General features: G+C 42.6%; 1 protein-coding gene across 1 annotated transcript in view; it reads left to right on the top strand.

The window, feature by feature from the left end:
- Window positions 1-2,754: 2,754 nt before the first annotated feature.
- The window catches only part of SCAR (wiskott-Aldrich syndrome protein family member 3 SCAR), a 92,337-nt gene continuing 83,173 nt past the window's right edge, over window positions 2,755-11,918 (top strand). The window contains exon 1 of the mRNA XM_068366708.1: window positions 2,755-2,775. The gene's annotated coding sequence lies outside the window, so the exon portion shown is untranslated. The remainder of the gene's footprint in view (window positions 2,776-11,918) is intronic.

The following is an 11,918-nucleotide window of genomic DNA, read 5'->3' as shown; positions in this document are numbered from 1 at the left end:
CCATAGATCAGTGGCGGGACAGGAAAGGATCCGTAGCTGAAAAATCCATATGGGCTGGCAGTTACAGATCAGTGCCCTTGAGCTGGTTCCCCTTCGGGCCTCAATACGTTTTCTAATGCTTAAATCGTCCTCACTGGATGAGCGTCAGAGAGGGAATTATCAAGTCAGGGTACGATTGCCCCACCCTATATGTGACACGGGCTCTTGATTAATTTCAAGAAAATGTGACAGTGCAGACGTTATAGTAGAAAATTGAACATTGTATTTATGGAGGTTCGATTTGTTGCTGAGTAGTGTTCTTCGTAGACTGTTTGTTAGTTTCAACTCTTTGGATTCATCCTCAATTCGCAGAGAAAGATAAGAATGAAGCATTGACAACTGCACTTACATACATACATACATACATACATGCAATAGATAGTGTATGTGGGACAAGGTATGTGAATTCACATGTAAGCCTCACAATAAGGGCTGATGAATATAATTTAGCTAGCAGAAATAAACTACCAATCCTTGCGGCCGTATAGAAAACGGGATTTATCTATCCCATTTCCTCGGGAGTTGTTTGTAGCTGTTTATGAGTAGGTTGGCCCAACGAATTGATACGATTTAATCACGTCCTATAACATGTGATATTTAATGCCTCTTTTTTTTACTTTCCTGCCATGGATTCACGGATCTTATAGACCTGCCTTGCAATCCAAGCAAACTTTATCTGAAATCAATAAGCGCTTCGCTGGTCATGAAATCTCACATGACACTGGTTGAATATACACTTGTGGACCCTTCATGCACTCAATATCAGTCATGCTAAAAGGGAAACTTTCAGATGAATTTAAGTGAACTGATCTTGTCTATATAAAAAAGTATACAAGTTATTCAGTGTTTGTTGCGTCATTTGCACTTCTTTCGAATTAATTTTTCGCTAATTTCGTCTGCATTACAGCCAAGGGAAGAGCAAACATTGAAATGCTCTAATGTGAACTGATTTTACGTCACGATTTAGAATTAAACTGTGAAGATTATAGATTCATCGGGTGCACTGTGGTCTGTAGCCTGTGTTTGGCAAGAAGGGTCCGGCAATCTCAACAAGATAACCAAGTCTAGTTACCGAACTGGTTTATGACTTCAAAATCAATGTGCATTGACCTGATATTTACTATCTTGTAATGTTTTTGGCTTTCCATAAAAATATGTAATTACGAATTTATAGTCTTTGGCAATGTAGATCGATGTTTAAACATTAAAATCTTTTAAATGTAATGAGAATTCTGTCGTGAAAGGGCATATTATGGCTACCGATGTTTAATAGACAAATATCTCGAAGAGGCGATGTAAACGTGGATGATTGGATGATTTTACATAGATATCAAATCGTATCAAGCAAGTGAAATTGTATACTCTACAGTATATGTATTTAGGTTAAAACGTAACACAACACTATCAATTTAATTGAATATTTAAATCATGAGAATCTGGATAACCATATAATCCATTATATATTCACAGTGTAGTAGGTTGGCTAGGGCACCAGCCACCCGTTGAGATATTACCGCTGCAGAGTTATGATGTCTTTTGACGGGCCAGACAGTACTACTTTGGATCCTTCTCTCTAGTTACGGTTCATTTTCCCTTTGCCTACACACACACACACACTGAATAGTCTGGCCTATTCTTTACATATTCTCCTCTGTCCTCACACACCTGACAACACACATTACCAAACAATTCTTCTTCAATCAAGGGATTACTGTGGCCACATTCCTCTTGGTAAGGGTAGAAGAGACTCTCTAGCTTTGGTAAGCAGCTCTTCTAGGAGAACGACACTCCAAAATCAAACTACTGTTCTCTAGTCTTGGGTAGTGCCACAACCTCTGTACCATGGTCTTCCACTGTCTTAGGTTAGAGTTCTCTTGCTTGAGGGTACACTCGTGCACACACTACTATCATATTTCTCCTCCTCTTGTTTTTTTTAGAGTTTTTATAGTTTATATAGGAGATATTTATTGTTGTTACTCTTCTTAAAATATTTTATTTTTCTTTTTTCCTTTCCTCCCTGAGCTATTTTCCCTGTTGGAGCCCCTGGGCTTATAGCATCCTGCTTTTCCCTCTAGGGTTGTAGCTTAGCAAGTAATAATAATAATAATAATAATAATAATAATAATAATAATGATAGTTATAGTTATAGTTATAATAATATTCATGATTATAATTATAATTATAATCATTATCATTATCATTATCATAAATTATAAATTATAAATTATAAATTATAAATTATAAGTTATAATTAATAATTGATAATTAATAATTAATAATAATTATAATAATAATAATTAATAATAATAATTAATAATAATAATAATAATTAATAGTAATTAATGTTAATTATTAATAATGATTAATAATAATAATAGCTGAATGGTTTCTAAGCAGTTAACTGACTTATTTTAAGTATAATCCATAGCATTTATAAACTGATTGTCCGAGTAGATTTCAGTGAAAGGGAACATCATATTGATTCCTAATTATAGTTGATAATTGAACTCTAATTGAGAAAATTTGTTTATTACTCTTCAACCTTGAAGTAAATTGTTCAGTTTTTTACGAAACGCTGAACTGGTTGACGATGGCACTTTGGGACCCATGTTTCCGTTTCTTTTTATAAGCAAAGAGCAGTTCGCTACGAGAAGTCAGTGTTTTGAGAATCTACAGTCGCTCTACATCTGCGTTGAACTTTTTATTGAATATGGCTATCCACGTGAACCTTGTAAGGTAAGAATAGTCTTGATTTTGGAAACAGACTTATTTGTTAACTTCATCCTAACAATGTTTTTATGCTTTGAATGTGAGAGTTTTAGAAATCATTTTCCATAAAGTGGAATCCTTTAAGACGGACTTCATAAGAGTGCTTTAATTTTCATGCAATTGGGTTTAGCCTACAATTATGTTTGTGTGGTATTATTAGGAAATTGATTTCTAAGTCAAAGTAAAACTATACTGGCATCTAATATCCAGCAATCGAACGCAACAAATCACGGATAAAAAGTTCGTAATTATTAATCAGTTTTTATGAATTCACTTTTACAATGAAAAAGTTTTTTTCATAATGAGTTTACCAACACTTTAGCAAATAATTAGGCTTAACCGTATGCCTTTTGTGTGGTAGCGTTCTCTGTGCCATTCACTTTTGAAGGCAGATACTATAAAAGATGTTTAATTTTATATATATATATATATATATATATATATATATATATATATATATATATATATAAAATATATATATATGATATATATGATATATATATATATATATATATATATATATATATATATATATATATATATATATATATATATATGGCTGGTTGTCAATTTATTTTAGGTTTGAAATTATACAACTTTGTGGTTTCAAAAGCAAAGACATCTCTCCGGACAAACTGAATTCCAGTTAGGTTTCGGGATAAGATGAAAACTGCATTTACTTCTATCCAAATTATAATTTGGGTCGCCACAGTCTTTCGAATCACTCTCTATACATTTCCATTTGAAGGCTATTGGGGGAAAATTAAGATACATATATATTTGGTGACTTACAGCCGTTTCTAGTCCACTGCAGGACAAAGGCCAAAGACATGTCAGTTCATTTCTGGAGTCTGGCCAGTTTTCGTCACCATGCTGGTCAGTGCGAATTGGTGATGGTGGGAGATTTCTGTTTGATCACTTATAGTAAAGTATGAGTGGCCCTGATATATATATATATATATATATATATATATATATATATATATATATATATATATATATATATATATACACACACATATATATATATATGTATATATATATATATATGTGTGTGTGTGTGTGTGTGTTGGGAGAGGTATTGACAAAGAAGAGCTTCAACATCCGGGGAGCAAGAGAATGCTTTGCTTTTTATCAACGTTTTAAGTTAAACGATACAGCTCTCAAAGGCCTAGGTTTTGTAGGCTTAATTCATTTTATCAACGAACAAGTTCATTATAGGTAGTTGGGTAGTTGGTTGGCCAGGGCACCAGCCACCCGTTGAGATTGATTGATTGATTTAAAGTTTTCAGGCATCCTGACATCTGAGGTCATTGACGCCGTTGAGATGCTACCGCTAGAAAGTTATGGGGTCTTTTGACTGGCCAGACAGTACTACATTAGATCCTTCTCTCTGGTTACGGTTCATTTTCCTTTTGCCTACACATACACACACTGAATAGTCTAGCCTATTCTTTACATATTCCCCTCTGTCCTCATACACCTAACAACACAGAATACCAAACAATTCTTCTTCACTCAAGGGATTACTGCACTGTAATTGTTCATTGGCCACTTTCCTCTTGGTAAGGGTAGAAGAGACTCTATAGCTATGGTTAGCAGCTCTTCTAGGAGAAGGACACTCCAAAATCAAACCATTGTTCTCTATCGTGGGTGGTGCCATAACTTCTGTACCATGGTCTTCCACTACCTTGGGTTAGAGTTCTCTTTCTTTGGGATACATTCGAGCACACACTTCTATCTTATTTCTCTTCATCTTGCTTTGTTAAAGTTTTTATAGTTTATGGGAGATATTTATTTTAATGTTGCTCTTCTTTTCTTTTTTTTCCTTTCCACACTGGGCTATTTTCCCTGTTGGTGCCCTTGGGCTAGTAGCATCGTGCTTTACCAACTAGGGTTGTAGCTTAGTAAGTAAGTAAGTAATAATAATGATAATAATAATAATAATAAGAAGAAGAAGAAGAAGAAGAAGAAGAATATCCCCTACATAAGTTTGAGGCTTCACGCGGGAAAGTAGTATTTTTACTTACCATTTAATTTTTCAATGACGTCCATCATTGTCATTCTTTATGCTTTGCTGACGATTGCCTCCTATCCATCTGACATAGTCTATTTGTTCTTCCTTTATAGTTTACAGATATTTTTAATATTTTTTTTATATCATAGATTTTCAATATGCTTGTGTCTTTATTCCATCTCCAATACATTCCCATTGACGAATTTGAAAGACTGCATCTATATTTATTGATGTTCACTTGGGTCTCAGTTACTGCCACTTTTATATTTTTTTCCTTTTGAACATGTAGGCCTAGGTTTATCTGCCCATTTACATTTCTTTAACCTTTGGTCCTCTCCACACTTTGGACATGAGACTGTACCCTTGTCCTGTTAGTATACAGATTTCACCCTACTGGAGTATTGCGTCAAATGGCATTTGTTATCAACAGTCGGTACGTTATGGGTACACCATAAAGCTGGACTATCTTAGTTATCCCGGTTTCCTCTCATCAGTATTTATCATAAAGTGATGCAATGTTTCATCTCCGGTTATAAAATGTAACAGTCATCTTTTAAGTCCTTTTACACCAGTTTCTTGTTGTTCGTGTATTCAATGTGTAAAACGCTAGCTATCATCATCTTTATTCTTTGTATGATTTTTAACTAGAGTGCTTATCTATCACAATCTTACCATGAACTCTTTAGGAAAGAGATAATATTAGGTTGACTTTTATCCCAATAAGGGGGTGGGGGCTGGTGTTTATATATATCTTGGGTGGGGTAGCGCCATTAGCGTATCCTACGGGGTGTACTGTAGGTATTACATTATAGTTCTTGCAGCATCTACTTTTTAGCCTTGTTTTTACCGCCATTCCCACTTCCCTTTTTAACTAACTATCTTGCTGCCAGATTCTTTCGGTAACATGCAACTCGTATAAAATCCAAAGTGCCATTCTTGATTGCAATTACACTTCAAAGAAATATAAACAGTCTCTTTTAGTAATTACTCATAAGGTCGGTATCTCTCAAGATTTGTGGAGACCTGTCTATTACTAGGAAATTCTTTCATTTTTTTTTCTGCCTTATCTATACTATTGTTCTTTTGTCTGTTCACCCGCAGCTGACTTTGATCATTTATTTGACAGAAACTTTTTCCTGATCCCTGATTTGAATACTATAATCCAGTTAGCTCTTTGTGTAAGCTGAACAGGATTTTCCATAATTCTGACCATCCTTTGGATTTAGATCTTCTTAGACAAACTATACCATTCACCGTGTAGTACAGCACAAGGTTTGCTCTTAATTACCTTCCTAATAAAATGGTTAAAATTGCACTTTTTTGAGAGGGGTAACCTAATCATGTTTCATAAGTTCATGTTGCATAATTGTGTAACATATTTTTTTCGTATTTTATTTTGCATTTATTACTCTACGCTTGTAATATATTTTATGCACTAGACTGCTTTTCCTATGATATAGCCCCTTGGCCTTATAGCTTTCTCCTCTCCAACTAAGGTTCAACTTAGCTTGTAATAATGCAATTTTTATTGAATGATTCTAGAAAACCTTACGAATTATAACTCAAAATTTGTGCATATTCTCTTTAACACGATGGGTCACCGTTTTACTATATTAGGTTTCATAACTCTCAAGTTAAATGAATCCATGCGCCACTTCTCCCGTAGGGGACAATGCCAGCAGTGCGCCTGAAAGGGTGAAACGGTTACTACGATCGGTCAAGTATAGTACTGTCCTTTACGCCTTCATTATCCCAACTTTTTAGCCTTCTTCTTTACCTGCGTTCCTTTCTTCCATATTGTGGTGGCCTGCTGGTAACGTCCTTGCCTGGTGATCGCCAGGCTGGGGTTCGAGCCCCACTCAAAGTCGACAGTTCCTTTGGCCGCTGCAACCTCACCATCCTTGTGAGCTCAGGATCTGGGGTTTGCGGGAGCTTATAGGTCTACCAGCAGAGTCATCAGCACCCTTTGTCTGGTCCTCTCTGGTCGTAGTTTGGGTGGAGATGGGGCTTGGGCGCTGATCATATGTATATACGGTCAGTCTCTAGGGCACTGTCCTGGTTTTGCTAGGGCATCGTCACTGCCCCGCCTTTGCTAGGGCATTGTCACTGTCCCGCCTTTGCTAGAGCATTGTCACTGTCCCTTGTCTCTGCCATTCATGGACGACATTTAAACCTCATTTATTATTACTTTTTTAGTGCGGCTGCAGAGTTTTCCGCTAGTTACACCTTGACGCTGAATGATCTCGGCCCCACTTCTTAGTCATATTACCCAAATTTCATAAACAGTACGTCATTTCTTAGATCAAAATGAAAAAAAAGTAGTACTTGGCTTATTCACTTCTTTATTCTTTATTTCTACTAAACATACTTATGAATGAATTGAATCTCAGGTCGTTTGCTTGTTTATTACTGTTTTGTGATCTCTGGCAGTTTTATTTATTTTTTTTTTTTGCTAAGACGACTAAAGATATATTTAAAAAATATATATGGAATTTTCTAGCGTTGGATGAGTCCGTGGATGTTTTACCACATCAACTAAATTTTCGCTCCTTTAGTCACTGGGTTGAAAATCAACAACATCGAGTCTACCCGAGCATAGGTAACTGTCATATTCATAAGGTGGCTCTCTTTCACAAGGACTCCTCCCTATAACCTATAAGGTCACAGGTGGGGGAGGGTATGTAAGGACAACGATATTTTCGTCGTCCAGAAAATCGACAAACTACTTATTTATTTGAATTCTCTTTTCGCCACACTGTGGTTTCCCATGTATATATATTCCGGTCTACCAGAGCTACGTTTTGACATATGTATCATTTCATAACATGTTTCTGTCAACCCATAATTCATATATTTGTAAGTGTAAGAAAACACATATATTTTGGCGGGCGCTTCAATCTGATTTGGCGCCAGCGTCATCCTACCTTTCCGTCCGCACCTTGTAATATACTCCCATGCACATTTGAATAAAGTATCAGTTGATCTTGGTGACGCTTGTCTCACTGTCCTTACAACTGGTGACCCCGGAGTTGAAAGTAGCATCAGCGGTTTTGGCTTTGCCATTAACGGACTTATTACGGCCGTGCTACCTTCTTCCATACTCCGTTACCTTAGGCACGAGCCTGCCTTTGGTTCTCCCACACTTCGGTGAACGTAAGGCAGTAGGATGAGCTTAACCGACATATCAACTTCTCACCTCTTCGCCGACTCGTCGTCTGGCCACGATGCAGGAAGCAACACGCCCATCGCACCCAACGGCCTCGCCTCCACGCCCAAAGTCAAATTGCCCCCCTTTTCTCAACACAACACCGCTTCCTGGTTCCTGAGAGCGGACGTACTCTTCCACGTCGCTAGACTCAGCGACTCCTGCGCCAAGGCTGACATCGTTCTCACCTCCATACCTGAAGAGGTATTCGACAAGATTTCCCCATGGCTCGACGCCCAGGCCGGCCAAGTTTCATACGACGACCTGAGAACGAAACTCATCGGTATCTACTCCCTCTCCGTCTCAGCAAGGGCACAGAAAGTACTGGACCTCGCCGGCAAGCCCATGGGTGACACCTCTCCTGTCGAGGCGTGGGACAAGCTAACCGGCCTGCTTATGCTCCCCGAAACAGACAGCCACGGCCGACGACGTGAGATTAGCTTATCTCGCGAAATCTTTCTTCGACGCCTACCACAGGACGTATGGGCCCAATTGACAGACGCCGACACGCTCCCGATGAACGAACTCCTGTCGAAGGCTCAGAAGCTCCACGAGGCCTCCAAAGCATCTCGCCTCGGAGCATCATCGTCAACACCGCCTCCGTTCTCCTCCTTCAGCAGCTGCTCTTCCATAGACTCCTCGGCAATGGCCCTTGAAGACGACGTGATCAACATTCTATCAAGAAAGGAGCCACCGCAACCGACGCGAACGAACCCTAGGCCTAACCCAGCATGGTGCTTCTACCACCAACAGTTCGGCAGTGACGCCAAGAAATGTAGAGCACCATGCAGTTTCCCTAGAAGATGACGCCAGAAGCATCCACCTGCCACCATCGCAGCCGCAGTTAACCAAAACAAGAATGGTTTCTATATCCTCGATACCATTTCCAACCGTAGACTCATGGTGGACACCGGCGCAATGCAGTCAACGTTCCCTCCTTCAAAGTCCGACCTAGACCGTGGTCCCGACAAAAACGCTCCCTCACTCATCGCCGCCAACGGATCTCCCATACGGTGCTATGGGATCAAGACCCTCAAGATATCTATCATGGGCCGTTCGTATTCTTGGCCCTTCGCTATCGCCGACGTCAATCGCCCCCTCCTCGGTGCGGATTTCCTCGCCCACCATGGACTCCTCGTCGATGTTGCTAACAGACGTCTCATCGACACGGGAACCTGCCAGTCCCGCGCCCTAGAACACGGCCTTTCAACAATGTCCGTATCCGCCGTAACGACGCACCCCTACGCCGACCTCCTACGAGAATTTCCCGAGGTTTTCAAGCCCGAGCTCCGACACTCGCCAGGTTCCCCGTCCAAGCATGGTATCTACCACCACATCACAACGACAGGACCTCCCACTCACGCCAAATTCCGCCGCCTCCCGCCCCAGAAACTGAAGGATGCCAAACGCGCCTTCGAGGACATGGAACACATGGGTATCTGTAAGAAAGCATCGAGCCCCTGGGCATCACCCATGCACATGGTTAAAAAGCCGGACGGGTCCTGGAGACCTTGCGGCGACTACAGGCGCCTCAACCTCATCACAACGCCCGATCATTACCCGCTGCCCAACATGCAGGACCTAACAAATGCGTTGCACGGCGCAAAGTATTTTACCAAGATGGACCTCCTCAAGTCTTATTTCCAGGTCCCCGTATTCCTGGAAGACATCCCGAAAACTGCCATTGTAACGCCGTTCGGGTCCTACACCTTCGCATACTCAACCTTCGGTCTACGCAACGCCGGGGCGACCTTCCAACGACTAATGGATAGCATTCTGGGTGACATACCTTTCTGCGTCTGCTACGTCGACGACATCCTGATATTCTCGAAAACCAAGGAGGAACACCGGGGGCACGTCCGCACCGTCCTCAAACGCCTACAGGAGAACGGCCTAGTCGTACGCTTCGACAAATGCACGTTCGGTGCGGAAGGAGTGGATTTCCTTGGCCACCGCGTATCCTCGCGCGGGGTAAAACCCATGACAACCAAGGTCGACGCCATCAGGAAGTTCCCAATGCCTACGACCATCCGCCAACTTCAGGAGTTCCTGGGAATGGTCAATTACTACAGGCGCTTCATCCCCAACATCGCACAAACCCTGTCACCCCTCGACGACGTCCTGAAAGGAAAAGCAAAAAAACTCGAGTGGGGTTTGCCCCAGCAACAGGCATTCACTCGGACGAAGGATGCCCTTGCAAATGCAACCACCCTGGCTCATTTCGACGACAACGCGCCCCTGCGACTAACGACCGACGCCAGCAACGTCGCCCGTGGGGTTGTGCTTGAGCAACTCGTCGATGGTTCTCCTCGACCGCTGGCATTCTTCAGCAAGAAATTGAAACCCGCTGAAACAAGATACAGCACCTTCGATAGTGAACTCCTCGCCGTCTACCTCGCCGTCCGCCACTTCAGGCACATCTTGGAGGGTACCCCCTTCACAATCGCGACGGACCATCAACCCCTCATACACGCCTTCACGAAATCGACGGACACATGGTCCTCCCGACAACAACGTCATCTCGCATCAATCGCCGAATTCGGGTGCACCATACGTTACGTCCCAGGAAAGAAAAACCCAGTCGCGGACGCCCTTTCAAGGATTGAAATTGACGCGATCCACCTGGGAATCGACTACGCCAATCTTGCAACCTAACAACGCACCGACCGAGAAGCACAGGATCACCTGACGGGGCCATCCGCGCTCAAGATAAGTGCGATTCCCCTCGGACCAGCAGGAGTAACTATTCTTTGCGACACCAGCACGGGCCGCCCACGTCCCTGGGTACCAGCCTCCTGTAGAAGGAAAATATTCGATATCATCCATGGACTTTCACACCCCTCAGGACGCACCACCGCTCGCCTTCTCTCTGAAAAGTTTGTCTGGCCAGGGATAAAAAAGGACGCCCGGGAATGGGCGAAGTCATGCATCAACTGCCAGTCAAGCAAGGTCAGCCGTCACACCGAATCGGGGGTAGGCGATTTTCCCCAGCCAAAAAGACGTTTCAGCCATATTCACATCGACGTCGTGGGACCATTGCCCCTTCTGGATCTGCTCGCTACCTACTTAAGATCATCGATCGCTCCACGAGGTGGTTGGAGGTATCGCCGATGACCGAAGCTACGACTCAAGCATGCGCCGAAGCCCTCCTGTCAAGCTGGGTGAGCAGGTTTGGCGTTCCTGACGACATCACGACTGACAGAGGCCCCGCTTTGCTCTCAGAAATATGGCTCGCTTTGGCGAACCTGATGGGGACGACGCTCCACAGCAACACGGCATACAACCCCGTGGCAAACGGCATGGTCGAAAGAACTCACCGCGCCCTCAAGGCGTCCCTGATGGCGAGCTGCACCGACGGGAACTGGAAATCACGACTTCCTTGGGTACTCCTCGGCCTTCGCACCGCCCCTCGCGCAGACGGCGAACCTTCGCCCTCCGAAAAGGTTTACGGTGAAGCGCTCGCAGTTCCTGGCGAATTCTTTCCCTCATCAACTGACGACACGCAGCTGGATCACCTAAGGGACATCGCCAGGAAGTTCAGGCCGTGTCTCAAAACTTACCAGGACAGAACCAAGCACTTCAAGCCAAAAAGCCTGGATGACTGCAGGTACGTTTTCGTCCGTGTCGACGCTCATCGACAACCACTGACTAGACCTTATCGAGGTCCCTACCGGGTAATTAAAAAAACAACGAAAGCCTTCCTTCTCGACGTCCATGGCCAAGAGGACTGGGTCTCAATAGACCGCGTGAAACCAGCATTTCTCGAAGGAAGCGACACCGCCTCCGCCGGACCTGGCAGATCCAGAGTTCCGCCTCAAAACAAGCCGCCCAACGAAAGAAAAATCATCAAACGACGACAAGAGGAAGAGATCCTTACACTGACCGCCA

The sequence above is a fragment of the Palaemon carinicauda genome, chromosome 44 (assembly GCF_036898095.1).
Source record: "Palaemon carinicauda isolate YSFRI2023 chromosome 44, ASM3689809v2, whole genome shotgun sequence".
Lineage (NCBI taxonomy): Eukaryota > Metazoa > Arthropoda > Malacostraca > Decapoda > Palaemonidae > Palaemon > Palaemon carinicauda.
Note: the sequence above shows the minus strand (reverse complement) of the source record. Positions and strands in the feature narration are given on the sequence as shown.